Source organism: Schistocerca cancellata, chromosome 8, assembly GCF_023864275.1.
Source record: "Schistocerca cancellata isolate TAMUIC-IGC-003103 chromosome 8, iqSchCanc2.1, whole genome shotgun sequence".
Classification (NCBI taxonomy): domain Eukaryota; kingdom Metazoa; phylum Arthropoda; class Insecta; order Orthoptera; family Acrididae; genus Schistocerca; species Schistocerca cancellata.
Window position 1 is genome coordinate 604,218,699 of NC_064633.1, and position 26,653 is coordinate 604,245,351.

At 43.7% G+C, this 26,653-nt stretch overlaps 1 protein-coding gene across 2 annotated transcripts in view; it reads left to right on the forward strand.

Moving 5' to 3' along the window:
• Nucleotides 1-26,653, forward strand: part of LOC126095032 (torso-like protein) — a 525,311-nt gene that overhangs the window by 384,647 nt on the left and 114,011 nt on the right. Inside the window, exon 1 of one of the 2 annotated variants that reach the window (XM_049909695.1) lies at nt 2,829-3,136. The exons of the other annotated variant lie outside the window; for it this stretch is intronic. The gene's annotated coding sequence lies outside the window, so the exon portion shown is untranslated. Of the gene's footprint in view, nt 1-2,828; nt 3,137-26,653 lie in introns of those variants that run through there. 2 annotated transcript variants of the gene reach the window in all.

A 26,653-nucleotide genomic window follows, 5' to 3' on the forward strand; every position in this document is an offset into this window, starting at 1 on the left:
CTTTGTGGGCGAGCGGTTCTAGACGCTTCAGTCTGGAACCGCGCGACCGCTGCGGTCATAGGTTCCAATCCTGCCTCGGGCATGGATGTGTGTGACGTCCTTAGGTTAGCTAGGTGTAAGTAGTTCTAAGTTCTAGGGGACTGATGACCTCCGATGTTAAGTCCCATAGTGCTCAGAGCCATTTGAACAGGTTCGAAGTTTTACTCCTCCCAAAGACCAGAGACCTTAATTCGTGACACATATTTGGACTTGATACATCTCCCCGTTCCTGAGAAAGTCGGTTTTTAACAGTCGGACAGACAGACAGACGATCATGTAAGGTTTCCGTTTTTACAGATTGAGGCACGGTATCCTTAAAATTACTGTGTGTGGTAATAACTGAATAACTGTAAAAAAGAAGATGGAATCAACAAAGGTAAAAAAGATGGCTCTACACCTTAACAGAATGCAAGAAGTGTCTATGTTACACAACTGTCTATATTACACAACTTGTATGGCACGCGGTCTGTGTAGCATATTGTCCTATGTAACGGCTTCTGGCGGCAAAGAAGTCTCATTTACAATATTTGTGTAATTATTAACAAATTTAAAAACGTTCGATGCTTTCATAATCTACTTATTAAGAGGTATAATCTTACGTTAAAGGTTCACGCAAAATTCAAATAATAATGAAGTTAGGAACTGTGTATATGTCATAAGGCAGCATAACTCAGGGCGTCAAAATTTCCCAGACTATATGCGTCGACTAAAGCTTTATGAAACTTTTTCTCTCTGACAACTGCCCCCATCCCTCCCCCGCATAAAATAATGAAAGTAAAGAAATTTATCGCTTATATTTTCACTGTTCATGGAGTAATACAGCAGCATCAGTCACGACGTTTTAATTTATTATTTCTTTACTACTAACTGTATTCGCAACTCTATTTTCAGCACAAAAGTATATAACTGTGCGATACATAGTTCAGGCAGTACGACATCATAAAAGAGTGAGGAAGGTGAAAAACTAGATTGTCTTGAAACGGAGCGCAAATTACCCAAATATACAAACTGCGTGCTTACGGAGTATCGCCTCAGTTGTGCCACTGGATTCGTAATTTCCTATCAGAAAGGTCACAGTTCGTAGTAATAGACGGAAAGTCATCGAGTAAAACAGAAGTAATATCCGGCGTTCCCAAGGGAAGTGTTATAGGCCCTCTATTGTTAACGACGTAGGAGACAATCTAAGTAGCCGTCTTAGATTTTTTGCAGATGATGATGTCATTTACCGTCTTGTAAAGTCATCAGATGATCAAAACGACTTGCAAAATGATTTAGATAAGATATCTGTATGGTGCGGAAAGTGACAATTGACCCTCAATAAAGAAAAGTGTGAAGTTATTCACATGAGTACTAAAAGAAATTAGCTAAATTTTGATTACGCGATAAGTCACACAAGTCTGAGGGCTGTAAATTCAACTAAATACTTAGGGATTACAATTACAAATAACCTAAACTGGAACGATCACATAGATAATATTGTGGGTAGAGCAAACCAAAGACTGCGATTCATTGACAGAACACTTAGAAGGTGCAACAGGTCTACCAAAGAGACTGCTTACACTACGCTTGTCCGCCCTGTTCTGGAGTATTGCTGTGCGGTGTGGGATCCGCATCAGTTGGGACTGACGGATGACATCGGAAAAGTACAAAGAAAGGCAGCTCATTTTGTATTATCGCGAAGTAGGGGAGATAGTGCCACAGACATGATACGTGAATTGGAGTTGCAATCATTAAAACAAAGGCGATTTTCGTCGCGACGGGATCTTCTCATGAAATTTCAGTCACCAGTTTTCTCCTCCGATTGCGAAAACATTCAGTTGACACCCACCTACATACAGAGAAATGATCATCACGATAAAATAAGAGAAATCAGGGCTCGCGCAGAAAAATTTAAGTGCTCGTTTTTCCCGCGTGCCGTTCGAGAGTGGAACGGTAGACAGCTTGAAGGTGGTTTGTGGAACCCTCTGCCAGGCACTTTATTGTGAATAGCAGAGTAATCACGTAGATGTAGATGTTCTCATCAAGGAATAATCCGAAACTAATAAAAACGAACATAGCCCATTTTGCATCTTTAACCATACTATTTAACAAATTAACTCATTTGTAAAGTAATCACACGTTTGTAGCTGTTTAGACGTGGGAGTTTGATTTTTTAAGGATTAAGAGGTTGGGGAGGAGGCTTGCCGGTGATTACTAAACAAAGTGTTGTCATACAGAGCGAATGCCAAAAGAGACGCTGGAAGACCAGGGAACACAACAAACGAATGGTTCAAATGGCTCTGAGCACTATGGGACTTAACTTCTGAGGTCATCAGTCCTCTAGACTTAGTACTACTTAAACCTGACTAACCTAAGGACATCACACACATCCATGCCCGAGGCAGGATTCGAACCTGCGACCGTAGCGGTCGCGCGGCAAACGAACGGTCTTCTGCTCGAAAGGAGGAGGAAAACAAGGAAAACGAAAACCATCTTTGGACCCTGTGCAGTCGTGGGATTACGTAACTGCTGTCGAGGGCGTGCGAAACGGATCCTGTCTTTACCCAGGCGGATATAGCCTCAGGATTCGCTGTAGAGAGCTGATACAAAGGGACACGCCCTGTTATCACGAAACCAATGATAAGACTTGACACCAGAACACGCTGAGCTGGAAATACATGAGCGCTTGGCTGCCGTATATTCTAAGGCATTGTTATCCTGCCATCGCGAGCCAGAAGCGTCAACAGCTTGCGTAATGCTCCTCGCCCCTCAGAGCTGCGCTGCGTTGCAGCACACATCAGTCGCCCAAGCTATAGCGTACCGCTGGGTGCGCTGGTGTACTTCCATCATTGCTAGACAAGTGTAAACATTGCGGTGTTCTTATCAAAAGTTGTGCGATAAAAATGGATGTGACTCTTCGGTGATTCATCTGCTGTGTATCGAGATACGACGAGCTTTGTGCATCCGTGTTGTCGTATCCAGGTGTCGTCGTCGACATGAAAATTTGTGATCGTCTTAGCGGCAGATTCTAGAAGCGACCTCTTTGTGCAGTTTTACTGGACTGCATCAAAACCGTATTGGAGCACAGGTTCATTTACGTTCTCCAGATCTTCCACCGGTAGGTGTAACATCTTGTTCCTGTTATTGCCTGTCGAAAATACTGTTTCTTTCAATTGTTATTTGAGTTTACGATACTTATGCGGTCCATCTAGGCGCAATACAGTTGCTCTGCGGAATGCTTTTAAGTTATGTCCACTTTTCACATTTGCTTCAGGTATTTATTTACTTTATTTACGGTTTCCAGATTTTCTGTTAAGATTTTATTTAGTGTGTGAAAGTGCATTATCTCAGTTGTAGTAAAGTTTCTTTTGTTCTTGGTTGCCTTAAATTTCTATATTAAGACATTACGCGGTCTGTGAATCGTTTAAATTACATCACAGTTGAATAAAATGCTCAAACATAAAAGTCAGTACTCCTTCGCCTACAGTGAATCTTAGTGACGGTAACACATGTGTTTAACTCTATCATGGTTTTAATAAATTACCCTTTCGCCTCCACAACCATTCGGGCTGTAGTATGACTCGGACTGTTACTGCTTCGTCAGCCGAGCTTTATCCATTCGTCTGCGACGATGATGTAAGAACGCTTACAGCATGCCTTTGTGTGCAGCTCTAAATTAGTATGTGATAATATCGTGGGACTTCGTAAATAGAGCTTTCTCCTCTGTTTATGGCACAGCGTCTAGCTTTAACCTGTCTTCTTCATGTCAACCTTAAGTGTTTTAATGTATTGCTATTGAGTTACTATCGCAGCTGTAATGTACGTGATGTCAGATTTTTTGCTTCTCACAAAGAGAAAATTATTAAAGTATTCTCTCCATACGCCAGAGACGGGGTACCATAGCTGTTGTAGCTACCCGCGTGTTCGATTTAATGAATTGACTATCGCTAACATACACGACAGAGATATTTGACATATATATTCAGTTTAATGTAACTGTAAAAACAAAATATAGTTTTTTATTATTATAATTTGCTTTCGAGCGTTCCATATGTAGCCATTTAACGAATGTATAAATGCTTATTAGAATTTGACACTGGTAACATCTAGTGTAAGTTAAGACATGCTATCTCTGGTTTCGAGTTATTTTTTTTTTTTAAACCCGTACAAACAGGCAGGCTGAGTTAATCGTTTTTATTTATTTCTTATGTTTTACGCTTCGACGTTGCTACATCTTGCAGCCATCCCGCAGTACGATAAAAATTTCAAATCGCGGAAGGCATTTTCCAACAATGATCTTGTCCGACCATGTTCACATGACTTACAAAATTAATTTAGTTAGATAACAAAATATTTAAGGCACATGATTCAAATAGACAAGGCAATAATATTAATCAGATTGTGAGCATTTAAGAAAAAATTATCGATAAACACTAGAAAAAAAATAACGTCCAGTACACACATCGAAAAATTTTGCAGTACCCCAGTTCCTGTAACTCCTGAAGACAGATGTTGACTGTGGATAAATAATGTATCGCAGACACAGTCCCTTTGACAGTTCAGAGATGACACTAAACCCGCCCAAAGATGCAGTGGATGACCGCTACCTACGGATTATGGCTCGGAGGAACCCTGACAATAAAGCCACCATGTTGAATAATGCTTTTCGTGCAGCCACAGGCAGTCGCGTTACGACTCAAACTGTGCGCAATTGGTTGGATGATGCGCAACTTCACTCCCGACGTCCATGGCGAGGTCCATCTTTACAACCACGACATCATGCAGCGCGGTACAGATAGGCCCAACAGCATGCCGAATGAATCGCTCAGGATTGGCATCACGTCCTCTTCACCGATGAGAGTCGCATGTGCCTTCAACCAGACAATCGTCGGAGACGTGTTTGGAGGCAACCCGGTCAGGCTCAACGCCTTAGACACACTGTTCAGTGAGTGCAGCAAGGTGGAGGTTCCCTGCTGCTTTGGGGTGGCATTATGTGGGGCCGACGTACGCCGCTGGGGGTCATGGAAGGCGTCATAACGGCTGTACGATACGTGAATGCCATCCTCCGGCCGATAGTGCAACCATATTGGCGAGGCATTCGTCTTCATTGGCGACAGTTCGCGCCCTCATCGTGCACGTCTTGTGAATGACTTCCTTCAGGATAACAACATCGCTCGACTAGAGTGGCCAGCATGTTTTCCAGACATGAACCCTATCGAGCATGACTGGGATAGATTGAAAAGGGCTGTATATGGACAACGTGACCCACCAAACACTCTGAAGGATCTACGCCGAATCGCCGTTGAGGAGTGGGACAATCTGGACCAACAGTGGCTTCATGAACTTGTGGATAGTATGCCACGACGAATACAGGCATGCATCAATGCAAGACGACGTCCTACTGGGTATTAGTTTTACCGGTGTGTACAGCAATCTGGACAACCACTTCTCAAGATCTCGCTGTATGGTGTTACAATATGCAATGTGTGGTTTTCATGAGCAATAAATAGGGCAGAAATGATGTTTATGTTGATCTCTATTCCAGTTTTCTGTACAGGTTCCGGAACTCTCGCAACTGAGGTGATGCAAAACTTTTTTCGATGTGTGTATGTTTTCAGAGTTTAACGATACAAATCTTGAATTAAAATTTTTTAACCACTTCCTGAATAATTTCATTGTTTTTTGATACTAGAAGATATCGAATATTAACAGGAAATGGAATATATGGTTTTTTTAAGCTTGTGTTCGGATCTGCCCAGCCTCTCACATACTCTCTGCACGTAAAAAGCAAACCGTTGACACCTCCCGTTTTCAGGTCGCCCCATAAGGAAATGTCCTTTTCACTGCAGGTCAGGTAGTGAAGGTTTTGGAAACTGCCATGACGTTATACGAATAATTGATTTGATGGCCTGATGGCCGTTGTTCCTGCTGAGTTGAAATGCACTTTATTTTTATTTTATCTTTCCCAGTTTTCCTTCCACGTCTTTCTAAATTTTCTAGCCCTACGATGACAGTAGCTGAAATATCTCTGAAAAGAAATTGTCTCTTTATTAACGCAGTAACAAGATGACATACAAAAGTCATAATAACCAACCAATGCAACAGGAAAGTAATCACAGCCTTCATAAAACTGCTTGCTTTGATGCAATTTAGTTTCATTGTCAATTAATTCTGAAGGTGGCAGGGGTAAAATACAGGGAGCGAAAGGCTATATACAGTTTGTACAGAAACCAGATGGCAGTTATAAGAGTCGAGGGGCATGAAAGGGAAGCAGTGGTTGGGAAAGGAGTAAGACAGGGTTGTAGCCTCTCCCCGATGTTATTCAATCTGTATATTGAGCAAGCAGTAAAGGAAACAAAAGAAAAATTCGGAGTAGGTATTAAAATTCATGGAGAAGAAGTAAAAACTTTGAGGTTCGCCGATGACATTGTAATTCTGTCAAAGACAGCAAAGGACCTGGAAGAGCAGTTGAACGGAATGGACAGTGTCTTGAAAGGAGGATATAAGATGAACATCAACAAAAGCAAAACGAGGATAATGGAATGTAGTCAAATTAAGTCGGGTGATGCTGAGGGAATTAGATTAGGAAATGAGACACTTAAAGTAGTAAAGGAGTTTTGCTATTTAGGGAGTAAAATAACCAATGATGGTCGAAGTAGAGAGGATATAAAATGTAGACTGGCAATGGCAAGGAAAGCGTTTCTCAAGAAGAGGAATTTGTTAACATCGAGTATAGATTTAAGTGTCAGGAAGTCGTTTCTGAAAGTATTTGTATGGAGTGTAGCCATGTATGGAAGTGAAACATGGACGATAACTAGTTTGGACAAGAAGAGAACAGAAGCTTTCGAAATGTGGTGCTACAGAAGAATGCTGAAGATAAGGTGGATAGATCACGTAACTAATGAGGAGGTATTGAATAGGATTGGGGAGAAGAGAAGTTTGTGGCACAAGTTGACTAGAAGAAGGGATCGGTTGGTAGGACATGTTCTGAGGCATCAAGGGATCACCAATTTAGTATTGGAGGGCAGCGTGGAGGGTAAAAATCGTAGGGCGAGACCAAGAGATGAATACACTAAGCAGATTCTGAAGGATGTAGGTTGCAGTAGGTACTGGGAGATGAAGAAGCTTGCACAGGACAGAGTAGCATGGAGAGCTGCATCAAACCAGTCTCAGGACTGAAGACCACAAGAACAACAATGTCAATTAACTTCAAGCGCCACCCAGGATTTACTTTTAAATTACCTCTTTTTTATGTTCTTATTCAGTAACAGAAGTACAAGAGAGGCATTCTGCTCATCAGACTCCATGACGGAACCGAGACATGGCTCGATACGCTGCATAGAAGCGCTTTCGGTGGCCTCCTCTGAAGGGGCCCACAGACACTCGACAGGAATTTGCATTAATTCCAGAATGAGTAATTCGGTATGCACAGTAATGTGCCAACAAATTTCTCCGCTGTATTCACTCTGGACGTGTTACATGCGTCAGTATTGGACAACCCGATGCCAAACTAGATAATCAGCCTGGCTTTCACGTCACGGAGTCTGTGGTGGGAATCACACATGGCACGGCAAAGATGTTCAGGAACTGGATAGACGTTCTAGTAGCCATTGCTAATCTTCCTCATACTTCAGCAGATATTCCAAGTGATTTGTCACGCTACTTCAGTAGATGGCTGTATGCAGCTGCAGAGCGACAACACTGAGGCATGGATTAAGTATTTCAGTCTTAACTAGCTGATGAAAGAGACCTACGCTTGTAGTTACTGTACTGGATGGCCGATTCAGGTGAAACCGGTTCTCACTGGTGATATGTTCCCATTTCATAATGAAGATACACTACTGGCCATTAAAACTGCTATACCACGAAGATGACGTGCTACAGACGCGAAATATAACCGACAGGAAGAAGATGCTGTATTATGCAAATGATTAGCTTTCCAGAGCATTCACACAAGGTTGGCGCCGGTGGTGACACCTACAACGTAGTGACATGAGGAAAGTTTCCAACAGATTTCTCATACACAAACAGCAGTTGACCGGCGTTGCCTGGTGAAACGTTGTTGTGATGCCTCCTGTAAGGAGGAGAAATGCGCACCATCACGTTTCCAACTTTGATAAAGGTCGGATTGTAGCCTATCGCGATTGCGGTTTATCGTATCGCGACATTGCTGCTCGCGTTGGTCGAGATCCAATGACTGTTAGCAGAATATGGAATCGGTGGGTTCAGGAGGGTAATACGGAACGCCGTGCTAGATCCCAACGGCCTCGTATCGCTAGCAGTCGAGATGACAGGCATCATATCCGCACGTCTGTAACGGATCGTGCAGCCACGTCTCGATCCCTGAGTCAACAGATGGGGACGTTTGCAAGACAACAACAATCTGCACGACCAGTTCGACGGCGTCTGCAGCAGCACGGACTATCAGCTCGGAGACCATGGCTGCGGTTACCCTTGACGTAGCATCACAAACAGGAGCGCCTGCGATGGTGTACTCAACGACGAACCTGGGTGCACGAATGGCAAAACGTCATGTTTCCGGATGAATCCAGGTTCTGTTTACAGCATCATGGCTGTCGCATCCGTGTTTGGTTACACGTCTCGATCACCTCTTGTTCGCATTGACGGCACTTTTAACAGTGGAAGTTACATTTCAGATCTGTTACGACCGTGGCTCTACCCTTCATTCGGTCCCTGCGAAACCCTACATTTCAGCAGGGTAATGCACGACGGCATGTTGCAGGTTGTGTATGGGCCTTTGTGCATAGAGAAAATGTTCGACTGCTGTCGTGGCCAGCACATTCTCCAGATCTCTCGCCAATTGAAAACGTCTGGTCAATGGTGGCCGAGCAACTGGCTCGTCACAATACGCTAGTCACTACTCTTGATGAACTGTGGTATCGTGTTGAAGCTGCATGGGCAACTGTACCTGTACACGCTATCCAAGCTCTCAATGCCCAGGTGTATCAAGGCCGTTATTACGGCCAGAGGTGGTTGTTCTGGGTACTGATTTCTCAGGGTCTATGCACCCAAATTGCGTGAAAATGTAATCACATGTGAGTTCTAGTATAATATATTTGTCCAATGAATACCCGTTTATCATCTGCATTTCTTCTTGGTGTAGCAATTTTAATGGCCAGTAGTGTATAAGCGTGTATAAAAGTCTTTTTTATTCTATGCGGTAAAGTTGTAGTCTCAGGTGTCAAAAGTCATGGGATATCTCATAATATCTCGTCGGACCTCCTTTTGCCCGGCATAGTGGAGCAATCCAGCAGGGCAAGGACTCAACAAGTCCCCTGCAGAAACACTGAACGATTCCGCCTGCATAGCCATCCGTAATTGCGAAGGTGCTGCCGGTGCAGGACCTTGTGCACGAACTGATCTCTCCATTATGAACAGTAAGTGTTACATGGGATTCATGTCGTGCGATCTGGGTGGCCAAATCATTCGCTCAAATTGTCCAGGATGTTGTTCAAACCAATCTCGAAGAACTGTGGCCCGGTGACGTTGTTTGGGAACATAAAGTCCGTCATGCAAGGCGGCAGATGTTCTGCAAGTAGCAAACATAACCATTTCCACTCAATGAGCGGTTGAGATGGACCAGAGGGTCCAGTCCATTCCATGTACACACAGCCCACACCATCATGGAGCCACCAACAGTTTGCACAGTGCCACGTTGACAACTTGGGCTCGTGGTTTCCTGGGGTCCGCGCCACACTCGCACCCTGCCATCGACTCTTACTGAATGGGGACTCATCTCACCAGGCTACAGTTTTCCAGTCTTCTAGGGTCCAACCAAAATGGTCACGAGCCTAGGAGAGGCGCTACAAGCTATGTCTAGCTATCAGCGAATACACTCGCGTCGGTCGTCTGCTACCATAGCCCATTAACGCCACATTTCGCCACACTGTAGGTACTATCAGATACGTTCGTCGTAACTTCCACATTGATTTCTGCGATTATTTCATGCAGTATTGCTTGTCTGTACCACCGCAATGTCCGCGGTGAGATGTAATGTTTGAAACCTGGCATTCTCGGAACACTCTTGACGCTGTAGATCTCGAAATATTTAATTCCCATACGTCTCACTGATTCCGCGTTCAGAGTCTGCTAATCACATAGAAAATCTTATCGCATGAATCACCTGAGTACAAGTGACAGCTCTTCCAATGCACTGCCGTTTTATACCTCGTGTACGCGGGTACTGCCGACATCTGTATACAGGGTGGTCCATCGATCGTGACCGGGCCACATATCTCACGAAATAAGCGTCAAACGAAAAAAACTACAAAGAACGAAACTCGTCTAGCTTGAAGGGGAAAACCAGATGGCGCTATGGTCGGCCCGCTAGATGGCACTACCATAGGTCAAACGCATATCAACTGCGTTTTTTTAAAAATAGGAACCCCCATTTTTTGTTATACAGGGTGATTCAAAAAGAATACCACAACTTTAAAAATGTGTATTTAATGAAAGAAACATAATATAACCTTCAGTTATACATCATTACAAAGAGTATTTAAAAAGGTTTTTTTCACTCAAAAACAAGTTCAGAGATGTTCAATATGGCCCCCTCCAGACACTCGAGCAATATCAACCCGATACTCCAACTCGTTCCACACTCTCTGTAGCATATCAGGCGTAACAGTTTGGATAGCTGCTGTTATTTCTCGTTTAAAATCATCAATGGTGGCTGGGAGAGGTGGCCGAAACACCATTTCCTTAACATACCCCCATAAGAAAAAATCGCAGGGGGTAAGATCAGGGCTTCTTGGAGGCCAGTGATGAAGTGCTCTGTCACGGGCTGCCTGGCGGCCGATCCATCGCCTCGGGTAGTTGACGTTCAGGTAGTAATGGACAGATAAGTGCCAATGTGGTGGCGCTACATCCTGCTGAAATATGAATTGTTGTGCTTCTTGTTCGAGCTGAGAGAACAGCCAATTCTCTAACATCTCCAGATACTGTAGTCCAGTTACAGTAGCACCTTCGAAGAAAAAGGGACCAAAAGCTTTATTGGCTGAAAGGGAACAGAAAACGTTCACGTTAGGCGAGTCACGTTCATACTGAGTTGTTTCCCGCGGATTCTCAGTGCCCCATATACAGACATTGTGACGGTTGACTTTCCCGTTAGTGTGGAAAGTTGCTTCATCACTAAACACAATCTTTGAAACGAAAGATTCATCTATTTCCATTTGAGCAAGGATAAAATCACAGAAATCGATACTTTTAATCTTATCAGCTGCAGACAGTGCTTGAACCAATTTCAGACGATAAGGTTTCATAACTAACCTTTTTCGTAGGACTCTCCATACAGTTGATTGTGGAATTTGCAGCTCTGTGCTAGCTCTGCGAGTCGATTTTCCTGAGCTGCGAACAAATGCTTGTTGGATGCGTGCTACATTTTCATCACTCATTCTCGGCCGTCCAGAACTTTTCCCTTTGCACAAGCACCCATTCTCTGTAAACTGTTTATACTAACGTTTAATACACCACCTATCAGGAGGTTTAACACCATACTTCGCTCGAAATGCACGCTGAACAACTGTCGTCGATTCACTTCTGCCGTACTCAATAACACAAAAAGCTTTCTGTTGAGCGGTCGCCATCTTAGCATCAACTGACGCTGACGCCTAGTCAACAGCGCCTCAAGCGAACAAATGTACAACTAAATGAAACTTTATAGCTCCCTTAATTCACCGACAGATAGTGCTTAGCTCTGCCTTTTGTCGTTGCAGAGTTTTAAATTCCTAAAGTTGTGGTATTCTTTTTGAATCACCCTATATATTCGTGTAGTACGTAAAGAAATATGAATGTTTTAGTTGGACCACTTTTTTCGCTATGTGATAGATGGCGCTGTAATAGTCACAAACATATGGCTCACAATTTTAGACGAACAGTTGGTAACAGGTAGATTTTTAAATTAAAATACAGAACATAGGTACGTTTGAACATTTTATTTCGGTTGTTCCAATGTGATACATGTACGTTTGTGAACTTATCATTTCTGAGAACGCTTGCTGTTACAGCGTGGTTGCCTGTAAATACCACATTAATGCAATAAATGCTCAAAATTATGTCCGTCAACCTCAATGCATTTGGCAATACGTGTAACGACATTCCTCTCAACAGCGAGTAGTTCGCCTTCCGTAATGTTCGCACATGCATTGACAGTGCGATGACGCATGTTGTTAGGCGTTGTCCGTGGATCAAGATAGCAAATATCCTTCAACTTTCCCCACAGAAAGAAATCCGGGGACGTCAGATCCGGTGAACGTGCGGGCCATAGTATGGTGCTTCGACGACCAATCCACCTGTCACGAAATATGCTATTCAATACCGCTTCAACCGCACGCGAGCTATGTGAAAGTACATCGCCATTCTGTCATGCAGTGAAACATCTTGTAGTAACATCGGTAGAACATTACGTAGGAAATCAGTATACATTGCACCATTTAGATTGCCATCGATAAAATGGTGGCCAATTATCCTTCCTCACATAATGCCACACCACACATTAACGTGCCAAGGTCGCTGATGCTCCACTTGCCGCAGCCATCGTGGATTTTCTGTTGCCCAATAGTGCATATTATGCCGGTTTACGTTACCGCTCTTGGTGAATGACGCTTCGTCGCTAAATACAACGCGTGCAAAAAATCTGTCATAGTCACGTAATTTCTCTTGTGCCAAGTGGCAGAACTGTACACGACATTCAAAGTCGTCGCCATGCAATTCCTGGTCGATAGAAATAGAGTACGGGTGCAATCGATGTTGATGTAGCATTCTCAACACCGACGTTTTTGAGATTGCCGATTCTCGCGCAGTTTGTCTGCTACTGATGTGCGGATTTGCGGCGACAGCAGCTAAAACACCTTCTTGGGTATCACCATTTATTGCAGGTCATGGCCGGCTGGAGTGGCCGAGCGGTTCTAGACGCTATAGTCTGGAACCGCGCGACCGCTACGGTAGCTGGTTCGAATCCTGCCTCGGGCATGGATGTGTGTGATGTCCTTAGGTTAGTTAGGTTTAAGTAGTTCTAAGTTCTAGGGGACTGATGACCTCACATGTTAAGCCCCATAGTGCTCAGAACCATTTGCAGGTCGAGATTGACGTTTCACATATGGCTAAACACTTCCAGTTTCCTGAAATAACGTAACTATCCGACGAACGGTACGTACTCTTGGATAATGTCCAGGTTACCGAGCAGCATACATAGCACACGTCCGTTGGGCATTTTGATCACAATAGCCATACATCAACACGATATCGACCTTTTCCGCAATTGGTAAACGGTCCATTTTAATACGCGTAATGCATCACGAAGCAAATAGCGTCCGCACATGCTGAATGTAACGTGATACCACGTACTTATACGTTTGTGACTATTACAGCGCCATCTATCGCAAAGCGAAAAAGTGGTCCAACTAAAACATTCATATTTCTTTACGTACTACACGAATATGTAGTAAAAAATGGGGGTTACTATTTAAAAAAAACGCAGTTGATAACCGTTTGACCTATGGCAGTGCCATCTAGCGGGCCGACCATAGCGCCATCTGGTTTCCCCCTTCAAGCTAGACGAGTTTCGTTCTTTGTAGTTTTTTCGCTTGACGCTTATTTCGTGAGATATTTGCATCAAACCAGTATTTGGACTGAAGACCACAACAACAACTGTGACTCTGTCCCGTATCTTAGAAACAATAACAAACCACCTGCTTTATTTACGAAGAAACAAAATTGTTTTGTCTTGCGCTCACTCAGCTCTGCAAGTGTATTATTGCAAGTCTACAGACAGAACTTGTCCATTGAAAGTGACATGAAAAATGCAGTATGGGCTACATTTTTCCACATGGTGTCAACAGATGAACATCCCATTCAGCATCAGTGACACTTTAGCTACCGTAAATATTTACTGGCTCAGAGGGATAGCAATCCCTACATTCACAAGGACGGACTTCCAAATTGTGATCTGGATGTTGTCGAGCCCACTTACAGGCTTCTGGCCGATTGTGTTCATGGCAAATCTCAGAATCCAAATGAGTTTCTAAATTCACTCATATGGAAACGATGCCCTACAACAACATTTTTATCTGGTACAGTTGTCAGAATTGCAACTTACGATGCAGTTCTTGTATGTAGTTATGCGAACTTAGGGAGGCAAAAATTATAAGAGAGAATGGGCTGTAAGATAGGAAATTTCAGTCGAGACATCTTGAGAAAAATAGATTTACACTGCCTCTCTGCAGCTAAAAAGACAGTTGAAGACCTGCTAAATGAAAGAAGGCAGGAAACGAGAAACCAGAAGAGAAGTCCTGAAGGGAAAGAGGACCCTGAGTACAAATGCGGGGCCTTCTGAAGAGGTGACATAAAAAAAAATTAGGTTGGACTTCATATTGCTTTTCCTGGAAATTGTGTTTTTTTAAGGTTCTTCATGTATTTTTTTTCTCCGAATGTATGAAGTATAGTATTATGAAATTTTGTACACTTATTTATGTAAATCGAGTAATGTTATTTCAAGAGCGTGTTTTAAAATTCTGATTGTAAGCTGAGATATGAGGCAAAGTGCTTGCAATTTTGCCTGAATTTTATATTGTACTTACAGAATTATAATTAAAAAATTATTCTAAAAGCCTGATGAGAGAAGCTTACTCTACGCAGAGGGATTAAAGAGAGAAAATTTTGTAGAAATCTCGTACATTGTTTCTGGGAGAAAGGAACACACATCATTTTTTGAAAACAAAATTTTTAAATTGCATAAAAAAGTTAAATATGTGCAATACAAGGAACTTAACTGTAGATGTGTTAATATCATGTAGCACCTGATACAAAATTTCATTGCCGTACCTTCAAATTGTGGATTGTTTGCGTGTTATAGACAGATTGTGTTCTCCACGAACGTCGCCCCCCCCCCCCCCTCCCCCACCCCTTAATGGCTAAGTATGGGCGGATTTATACATCACTATGCAGGCATATTCACAAGCGGAGGGGCAAGAGTGCGATAGCAGAAATACAGACCACTTGCATTGGGCACCCCAGTTACTGCCGGCAGCTTTGGCTAGGCGCTTCAGTCGGGAACCGCGCGCCTGCTACGGTCGCTGGTTCGAATCCTGCCTCGGGCAAGGATGTGTGTGATATCCTTAGGTTAGTTAGGTTTAAATAGTTGTAAGTCTGGAGGATTGATGACCTCAGATGTGAAGTCTCATAGTGCTTAGAGCCATTTGCATCATTTTTTAACCCCAGTTACAACCGACTAGTGTCTGGATGGTGTTGTTTCGGGCTGAGACCTTATGTTTGATATTAAGACAGTGCCGCCGGTAAGTGAGTGATCTGTCTAAGGTAACTCAAGGGTTTTTGGGTGTAAAACAATGGTCCAGTTCGATCCCTTCCCAGATCACTTAATGAGATTAGGTCTCACTAAAAGAAAATAGTGTAAGAGACAGCAATCATTTTGGACTTTTATTACTCACTTTAGTCTACATCGCAAATATTTTCATTTTTTATGCTTCTCATATGGCTACTTTCGGCGTTTACCATGAACAGATCATCGCTACGCCAGACAAGTGACACATTGTATCTACCGCCAGAATCGGCTTAGATTCAGAAGTACGTCCACAGGTGTAACCTATATACAGTATTGTGACTAAGTGATACACATTGTATGTTTGACATCGTAACTGGTTGATGATGGATGGCAATGCCGAAACTAGGCAAGTGTACAGAATGAAAAATGTTTACGACATAGTCCAAAGTCATAAATAATAAGACGTTCGATATGTTGTAAGTTCGTGGTCATGCCGTTCTTGTAGCTCAATATGCTATAGAAAACAGGCACAGCAGCTGATGCATTTACAGTCTATTGCGGAATAGATAAATTCCTTTGTTCATTTCTGTGCCACGTAGGCGACTGGAAGGAGAGTAATTAGTGCTTTTAAAGCGGTGCTGTCTGCGTTTTGTCACTGTAAATGTTGCCATCTACAATACGACCTAGCGAGCGTGACTTCGCCATACCTCGTGGGCAGGGAAGTTGGCTTTACGCCACCACAGTACTACAGTACATGAATACAGCACTTCCATTTCTCAGTGTTTGCCGCTGTCATTTAGTAAGTCCGGGCAATAAATATTTATCGCGCGCCAAGCGCTCCACCTGTCATTCCGTCATTGGTACGTTTAGAACAATACAGTGAGTCATAAACAGGGAAAATGGCGCTCGTAGTTTGTGGCGACGACGTGGAAGAACCGATTGTCGTCGCTCAGTCACGCGATGCCTCGGCATTTTTTTTTTCTGGTTTTGTACCTTAATTATTAGAAGTTTTGTTTGGAAAATTGTGATTTGTACCGTGGACATTTCATTCACTCTTTAACTGATTCATTTGCAGAATATAATAATTTGCATTTTACTATTGCTAATTTTGATTTTACTGTGTTGCATTCATGCTCGGCAGTGATTTGATATCCACAGCAACATCAAATTGAAAGCGTAGCTGTTTGGTTGTGGGACACAGTTTGAGGTGTAGATGGCATTATTAAATAATTTTTTATCACATTGTGTGGATTGACTGTGGGTTATTGGAGAGCCGTTACAATTATTAAATAAGTAATCACACTTTTTGGCCTATGCTTCACGACTTTACTATCTAGTTTTCAGGTTACAAGTCCGTTTTCTAGCGTTACTGTTTCAAAGAAGCAATATAAAATGGATCTTGTAACCTGAAAGGTAGGTAGTGTAAAAGAAAATAGTTAGGAAAGGTAAACTACCCTAACAATAGATAGTGTAAAAGAAAAAGTTTAGAAAGGTGCAGAGAAAGTAAATGTTAATGGTAATGAAATGGTTTAATGTCCTTGTACAGTGCACAGCGGAGGAAAGTTTCGTGACCGTAATGCAATACTTGTTGGCTATAAAATATGAGACGCCTGTCCCTTGCACTTGCGTACATTGTCAAACAAACGCGACTTTTAAGACAGTCTCGAATGGAAAATGGAGTCTGCTTTCTCCGAGGAACGTGTAACTTCGAAAACTTGTTCTCTTTTTCAGAAATTCACCATGTGAACATACTAAATATTTCAGCACGCCCGGATGAAGATTACACTGAATGCGGCTATTACCATTGCAAATGGAGATCGGAGAATAACATTAGACACATTTGCAGAATTATTGAATATGGTACGCGGTAGTAGGAACACCATTTTGTAGAGGATGTGTCTGTGCCTGTAGAATTCCGAGAGCTAAAGCCGAAACTGAAGCAGATAACGCATGGAGGTCTGTCGGCACTTTTTTGCGTGCGTAGCAGAGCGTCGTGAAGGCTATCTCAGTTTCTTCTCTACAAACTAACTTCGTTTTTACGACTCGAAAAGCAGACACGCCGAATACGCTACAAGCTGCAAATTACACGGTTCGTCGACACGTATAAAAGCAAACGTATGCTTATGACGAAGCTAATTATTCCATTTTCTTGATATGCTTCCGGCTATCGTATAGCCTATTTGAATTGTTCTCGTTGTTGTTGTGGTCTTCAGTTTGAACACTTGTTTGTTGCATCCCTCTACGATACTCTGTCGTCTGTCCTATGAAGCCTCTTTACTTCTGAGTAACTATTGCAACCGTGTAAACTACTTCTATTTGAGCCTGCCTGCTGTAGACAAGCTTTTGTCTCCCTTTGTATGTTCTAACCCTCACACTTCCCTTCAGTACATAAATGGCGATTCCTTGATTCCTTAGTACGTGTCCTGTCAACCGATGCCTTCTTTTAGCCCGGGTTTGGCCTTAGGTGGATTTTCTCCCCAATTCCATTCAATGCCTCCTCTTAACTTGTTCGATCTACACATCAGATGTTCAGCGTTCTTCTCCGGCACCATATTTCAAAATCTTCTGTTCTGTTCCTGTGCTGCTAATCTTCCGAGTTTCATTACCCTACAAGACTACACTCAGATCCCTTCACAAAAGACTTTCTAATATTTAAATTTGTAGTCGATGTTCAGAAACCTTTTCCTTCACATTCCCCATACCTAACAAGGTGTACTAAACCCGTTGACATTCAAAATCGCTTCCAGTCCTCTCCGAATGGATAAATACAGGTCCCGTTTCTTTTTCAAGGGAATATTATAGCATTCTTCCTGCAAAGTAGGGGCAACGGTCAGGCAGCCTCCTCGTCAAAGTAGACCACAAAGCCTCATTAATTACTGAGATGTGATGATTGCGCGTTGAACAAGGGAGATGCGAGAATCAACCCCCTCCTGGTCACAGAACCACACCTTGACGATGCTACGGAGACCCTCTGCTCTTGGAACATAGTGTCACCATTGGGGAACAAATATTGCACCACGGGTTGGTGCTGATCAACCAAAATGGTCACATAATCCGTGGCAGTAATGTGATCTTGCAGAGTAACTGCGAATCCCATGGAACACCACGATATGGCTCATCAAATCATCACCGAACCCCAGCCATGTTTCACTCTCGGGAGCGGGCAGTCTGGATCGTAAGCTTTGGACGGCGCACGATGAACTTAAACTTGGCCCGAAGTTGGAAAAACAGTGTGAAACAACACTCATCCGACCAAATGGCTTCCTTCCATTGCTCCGTGGTCCAGGTTTTATGGCCTCGACGCCACGTTTTCCTGTTAGAAGTATTTTCGTCACTGATCTGTGGTTTTGGAATAGTAGCTCACCGTGCAATTTCCTGCTTTTGGAGTTCCTTCGTGTCGTTTTGGCGCAGACAGGGTTCGCGAGTACGACATTCAGTTCTGCGTTTACATTTGCAGCGTCTTATTTTTCGTTAAAATCCTCTTCAGTGACTGTCCCTCACCACTACCCTACACACCCAGTTTCGTCCGAGCTGTGGCGTAGCGGGTGATGTATTTCCGCTTTCCCTGTATGCGGTATTGATCTGCGGTACGGTGTCTCTTGAAGCACCAAACACTCTGACTCCCTTGGTTATGAAAGCAACCACCATACCAGCACCAACAACTGGTCCACGCACGAATGCACTGAGCTCCGACATCATGCAGTCAGAACTCCACAGAACACTGTTCTGAACAAGACTGACGCTGCAGACGTATCGTTCGTGGTCAAGTGCAGCAATGCGGCTTGCGTGCTTCGCTAACATTTACATTTGTGTTGAAGCACGCACCTTTCGTGGTTATCCGCATTTTTGTCCCACCTCTGTTGAATACATAGAAAGATAGATCCCTTATCATTTAGCTACAATATAGCAGGTCAGCAACTGGGAGCAGTTAATTCCATAAATCATCTGGGAGTACGCATTAGGAATGATTTAAAATGGAATGATCATATAAAGTTGATCGTCGGTAAAGCAGATGCCAGACTGAGATTCACTGGAAGAATCCTAAGGAAATGGAACCCGAAAACAAAGGAAGTAGGTTACAGTACGCTTGTTCGCTCACTGCTTGAATACTGCTCAGCAGTGTGGGATCCGTACCAGATAGGGTTGATAGAAGAGATAGAGAAGATCCAACGGAGAGCAGCGCGCTTCGTTACAGGATCATTTAGTAATCGCGAAAGCGTTACGGAGATGATAGATAAACTCCAGTGGAAGACTCTGCAGGAGAGACGCTCAGTAGCTCGGTACGGGCTTTTGTTGAAGTTTCGAGAACATACCTTCACCGAAGAGTCAAGCAGTATATTGCTCCCTCCTACGTATATCTCGTGATGAGACCCTGAGGATAAAACCAAAGAGATTAGAGCCCACACAGGGGCATACCGACAATCTTTCTTTCCACCAACAATACGAGACTGGAATAGAAGGGAGAACCGATAGAGGTACTCAAAGTACCCTCCGCCACACACTGTCAGGTGGCTTGCGAAGTATGGATGTAGATGTAGATGTGGATATACATAGATTGAGGTTGGTATTGCTCCGATTACAGGTCACACAGGGAATAGTCACTCTCGGTAATTGGGACGCGGCATTGAGTGCGCCATATCTACATCTACATCGATACTCGCCAAGCCGCCTTCCCGCTTGTGGCATAGGCTATTTTTGCCACCAGTGCCTTACCCCTCGTCTACTTTTCCATTCACCAACGGCACGTGGGAAGAACGTCTCTCGATAAACTTATTTGGCGAGATGTATGTGGGGGAAATAATATGTTGCTTGACTTCTCTTGGAAGTTCAGCAGTAAACTTGTCTGTGACGCACAACGCCTCTCTTGTAGCGTATGCCTCTGGAGTTTGTTAAAGGGCTCTGTAAGGTTCTCACACCTACTACAGGAGCCCGTGACGATTCGCGCCGCTCTGGATAGGGTTTTCTGTATCGTTTGTATTAATCCAACTGAGTAGCGGCCCCAGTCATATGTAAAATACTGTAGAATACGTCGAGAAGGTGTTTTGAAAGCATCTTCTTTCGTGGTGGAATTACGTTTGCTTAAGATTTTTCTGAACGAATATCAGCCTGGCTTTTGCTTTTCCTACTACCTTTTATACAGGTCGGTCGGAAATTCCCGTTACAAACTTCTAGGACTTGTGGTGGGAATTGAGTACATAATATTTTGAACAGGAGCCCATTTTCAGAAACGTTCCATTTCCGTGCTACAACCATTTGAGAACGTGTTGCTAAAGCGACCATTTTTACAAATAGTTGACTGGGCGTGATCCAGTAAATCACTTATTTCACAGTTCCACTCATTAATAGAAAGTGAGACTGCTCGTGTACTTGTTGACGGGATCTCATCAACGTGATGAACTAACGCCTCTTCCAGTTCGGGCGTGTGGTCCCTGGAGCGCCACAGTCACGCCAGCTGCTGGTGAAGATACCCTTTCTCGAAGCTGCTGCGTGATTTTGGCGAAAAGCGTACGCGATGTAGTCTGAAGTTGTGGAGAACTATCTTGATAAAGGCGACGAGCAGCACTTCCATTGCCGTGAGGTTCGCCATTCAGGAAGATCGTGTCGGTGTTTTCTGCAAACTTGTACTCAACTATGTTGCTGCAACACTTGACAGACTCGTGAATGAGGCTCAACCAGGTCAGTGAGGTAGGATAGGATGTCAAATGACATGAGCCAATCTGACGTGAGCACCCGTCACTATGACTATCCCGTTGCAAACCTACCTAGCAAACATGTCTTCAAACGTCTGTAGCACGAAAACGGTTTCCGAACATGTGTTCCTGTACGAAATATTACTAACTCACTCCCCTCTACAAGTCCTAGAAGTTTGTAACGAGAATTTCCGACCACCCTGTATGTTATCACTGCGCTTCACTTTGCTCTGGATAGTTACTCTGGTTCACATTTTACGGCAGTTCTCGTTTACAGTGATGTGACACCAGTGCTGTTTCGAGCGGTTGTGGACGTCTTCACGTATTGATGTGCTGTACATCACGTTTATTAACGTTGAATGTCAACTGGTAGATTTGGAAGTGGGAATGGCCTTATACCACAGGCGCAACAACCGTATACGGCAGACGGTTTCGCCATCGGCGCTTCGGGACGCGCTAGCCGGCCCCAGGGGACGCGCCCGTAAAGGAGACGCCGGGCGACGTCGACGCCAGAGTGTAGTCTGCCGGTCAGCACGCGAGCGCCGAAAGTGCGAGTGTTTGTAAACTGGCGCACGCAGAGTCTCCCCATGGAGTGGAAGCCCGAGACAGTCGCCGACTAAGGCTCAGGTTTTGTTGTACCGGGTGGTTGTAATTCAGCTGCGGCTTACTCACGGATGTCCCGTGTGGGCTGCAATCGTCGTATGGCGGCGAAACGAAGGTGTGCTAATGCGTCAGTACGGAACCCTTCCGCTGGAAAACACATTAGTTCCAATTGTGCCCACCAGGTGCTCTACTGACGCTCTACACTGTCTGTATGGCGCTTTGAAATCTACTCTGTCATCTGACAGGCCGCAAGTTGAGTGAACAGTGGATCGAGAAGAGAGACCGTGCGCTATTAGTGGAACTGTTTATGTGGACGACAGCAATTACGTTGCACTGAGAAAGTATTGCCGAAAGAAAGATCTACGGAGAGGCCCAATGTCATTAAATGGTTTAAAGAAGGTGATAATGAAATTCGAAAACGCTGGTGAGCTTGCTGTGTTACCTGGAAGAGGAAGGCGTTCAAATGGTTCAAATGGCTCTGAGCACTATGCGACTTAACTTCTGAGCTCATCAGTCGCCTAGAACTTAGAACTAATTAAACATAACTAAACTAAGGACGTCACACACATCCATGCCCGAGGCAGGATTCCAACCTGCGACCGTAGCGGTTGTGCGGTTCCAGATTAAAGCGCCTAGAACCACTCGGCTACACCGGCCGGCGATCAGCAGCAGCGTTCTAAATTTGCTCTTCAGTTTTTGGCACGGGTCGAAGGAGATGGCCTTCAGCCGCGCAATGTTCTGTGGAGTGACGAGGCACATGTTACACTCCAGGGTGCAGTGAATGCACAGAAATGCCAAATTTGGGGTACTATTGTGCAGGAAGAGCCATTGCACTGTGTGGTGTTGGTTCACAAGCACCTTTATTGTCGCTCCGTTCTTCTTTGAAGAGAACACACCCTGAGGGCCTATCTGGTGTACTGTGGCGTGTGCAAGTTATCGAGACCTCCTTGTGCAGCGTGTCATTTCCGCTTTGGAAGAGCGCAACTGTGTGCAAGCAACTGTTTTCATACAAGATGGGGTAACACCTGTTGTCGCTTGCCCAGTGAAAGATCAGCTTAATGCAAACTTCGACGAACTTCTTATCTCCAGATTTGCAGATGCATGGCTCCCCACAATCACCTGATCTGAATCCATGTGACTTTTGGCTCTGGGGACATCTGAAAGAACGCGTTTACCAGAGACACGTGCGGTCTGTACCCCATCTGAAGGCCTGTATACAGGAACACGTTGCTCAGATTCTACCGAAACTGCTCAGTACCACTGTTGATCACATTATTTTAGGGATGACGCATCTTGTCGACGTCTCCGGTGCTCATGTTCAACAAACTGTGTACGCGGTGATTGATAATAAAATCAAAACTATGCCCTTCACACTTGTTTTATTTTCTTCTTCCCATGCCCTGTTCCTACTCCATTATGTACGGAAACGTTTCTATACGTCATTACTGCATTCGTAGCGCCAGATCTGCACCTGATCACTAAAGTTCGAACTTTCTTTTTGCAGCTGAAATCGGTTCCGCACTAACACACGAGAATATGTAGCAAGTTTCACTGCCATACGATAATTTCAGCCCACACTGGACCCTCTGCAAGTAGCAACACTTAAATTATAACCACCCGGTACATGTCCCCAGGAATGGAGAGGTTAAAGGAAGGGCTTAAAAATGAATTTGGTCAGTGGTATCCTAAACTATCACACGTCCCCGACACCAAGTTGTACATACCGTAGTTTGTGGCTTTAAAAAACAATGCAGTTGGGACTCCACAAATTTCATTTGCCTTGCCTGAGTGAGACAGAGAAGCATCGACACGGGCAAGATGAAACGAAATGAACTCCACGTCTTGAGAGGGTATGTGATATTATTTTAGTGATTACACAATCGAGAGTCAAATTTATAAAGTACTTGGCACTTTGAATCCATTTATGGGTACGATGTGGAACCCTTTGTGGCCTGCAAGCATGCATAACTTCTGTCGGGAAGGGTCTCATAAAGTCATTGTACCTTCTGAGGCAAGCTGGCCCATTTCTGTTGTAACTGGTCCATGATAACTTGGATACTGGCACTGTGGAGGAACTGATGTCCGAGCTGGTCCCACTCAGGTTGTATTGAGGACGGAGCTGTAGATCTTGCTGGCCACGGGAGCTCCCTCACACACGCAGGCAGCTCATAGCACCACGTGACATGTCTGGAGCTGCATGGAAGGTGACACATGTGAACGCAGTATGTCTGCGACGTGCAGTTGTACCACCAGACTTCCATCACTCACCACCAACTGTGACCTGCAGTCATGACCGATGGCTCCCCACACCTGGATGCCAGAAGTAACACGGCTACGCCTCTCCAAAACATTGCAAAAATGGGACGTTTCCCCAGGTCATCGCCATACTCACTGGCAGTGGTCGTCTGGGGGTAGTGCGGAACCACGATCTGCCGATGCTCACAAAGCGACGCCATTCATCAGAGCCCGTGCTTCCCGGTCGAGGCACCACGCCAAACGCAGCCGCTCATGTTGTGGTGTTAACGGCAGCTTACTCATGAAATGATAATTCCCCAGCCGAGGCTGTTACTGGTCTTCCGATGAAAGGTGCGGTCTGACACGCAGAGTTGCATGGAATCCACTAACTGTTCTCGCAGATGTGGTGGGGTTCGCTGTGCTCGGCGCACATTGAGGCGATCCTCCCTTTCGGTGATCAGACGTGGTCGACCGAACTTCGGCGACGAGTATGACAGCCCCCTCCATCTCATGATGTCCAAGATGGGGCCACTTTCACATCCGAATACCCTACAAGTCCGACTACTACGTGTTACGACTACCCGGCCACTTGCATACCCCTAATGGGGCCGCTTTTGAAAATCTGTCAGGTGCCGGTAACGCTGTCTCATACGAGTACGCCGGCTGTTGTGGCCGAGCGGTTCTAGGCGCTTCAGTCTGGAAAGGCGCGACCTCTACGGTCGCAGGTTCGAATCCTGCCTCTGGCATGGATGTGTGTGATGTCCTTAGGTTAGTTAGGTTTAAGTAGTTCTAAGTTCCAGGGGACTGATGACCTCAGATGTTAAGTCCCATAGTGCTCAGAGCCATACGAGTACGTGGCATCTGTGTGACCTTCACAATGGCTGCTTAACGTTGTACACTAAAAACGAACAACATCAGTGGACTAGTGGCTGTTTTACCTGCGTCAGAGAATTCCAACTCTAATCATTTTTGTAGCCGCCAATGGTGTTCACATGTACGCAGTTATATTGACATCCGTCCATGTCTTCCGGTCACTTCGCATTTTTTTTTTCTCCAGGCAGTTTAGTATGAAACCTGTACCGAGCCGAGATGGCGAACCACGCTTTAACCTGAGGGGTATTCAACTAGCATAATGCGGTTTGTGGTATTTAGGGATAAAATCTGTAGAAAAACTAAATGTGGCAGTAAACTGTCGGAAATTTTCCCATTCGGTTAGACAGTTCAAGACCTATCGAGAGGTAGTCGCAGTTTGAAGGGTATCAGTTGAACTCCGCATAATTTAACACTTTAAAACTTTTGGGTGTGTAACACTGCGACTGTGATAAACAAAGGTTTCCAGCAATTACTGCAACCAGTCGCTTTTATTTTCCACGTCATCCTCCTTGCTGCTCTTTTGCCGTTTAGGGATCCTCTTCGAACAGCGTATCATGGGCAGGCAGGTCACGTATCATGGTTCTCTCGTGATTGAATGCAGAATAAAGAACTGCTGATAATACAACATAGGCGTAATACTGTCAGGGTGGATGCATTAACATTCAGAAAATTATAATAAATGAAAAGCACCAGTTTGCTTTTGTTCTACAATATTACTTTTATTGTTAACCGGTTTTCGGCTTACAAGGCCATCTTCAGACAATTACTGAGTATTATCACCAAAGAAGTTAAAAAATGTTAGCAGACAACATTGGAAGAGAAGTAACACATCTAGACTGAAGTAGAAACATACGGTAAGTAACATCTTTGTAATGAAAAAGTAAAAACTGAACAGTACATAAATAACAATGGAGTAGACAGGAAACTTTTAGCACAAAATAGGAATAGCATGCCTACATAATAGTTTCTATTAATAAACAAAACTAATAAAATAAAATAAAATTAGTACTAGACAAGGCTGCATCAGGAGGTATGAAACATGGAGAGTGATACGCAACGAATTAAAACAAGAGACAGTTATCAGTGTAAGTACAGAATACATAAGGAACTTAATCAATATCAATAAGATAAACACAAATAAATAAATGCAGGAAAATGCAGATGATTGAAGGAACCTACAGTTTGAGAGTGTGGTGGTACTGCATTTTAACATTAACATTATAATCAAAGCTGTGGCTGTGTAACATTTTCATTAAATAAATGAGCAAAGTAAAATATGAATAGTATTTGATTAGACAACTACAAAGGGTGTTAAACATGGACAGTAATACAGTACCAGTTAAAAGAAAACCTTAACTATTGAAACTACAGTCTATGTGGAATACAAAGACAACTGCTAACATTTAACTTCTTTGGTGATAATACTCAGTAAATGTCTGAAGATGGCCTTGTTAGCCGAAAACCGGTTAACAATAGAAGTAATATTGTAGAACAAAAGCAAACTAGTGCTTTTTATTTACTATAATGTGGTTCTACCAAGAACCGACGGAAGATTCTGTTAATATGATTCAGAAAATTATTCGAATGGACTCTAATCGATGAATTTATATTTGATGTATCACATGTTATTTTCGACAGATTATGGCTTAATGTACCTTTGAATTGTTCCAGTTTTATAAAAGAAATTTAATTATGATACTCAATTAAATCTTATGTAAGTAGTGCTACAACTTCGCTTCAATACATTTGGTATCAGTACCCATTTTGTAGCGAAACTTTTTGTTTGTGAAAATGGTCTTAAAGTAATCGAAATAGCTTGTATAAAAAAGAAAAAGTTGTTTTTGTGGTCTTCAGTCCGAAGACTGGTTTGATGCAGCTCTCCATGCTATTCTATGCTGTGCAAGCTTTTCCACTCCGAATAACTACTGAAACCTAC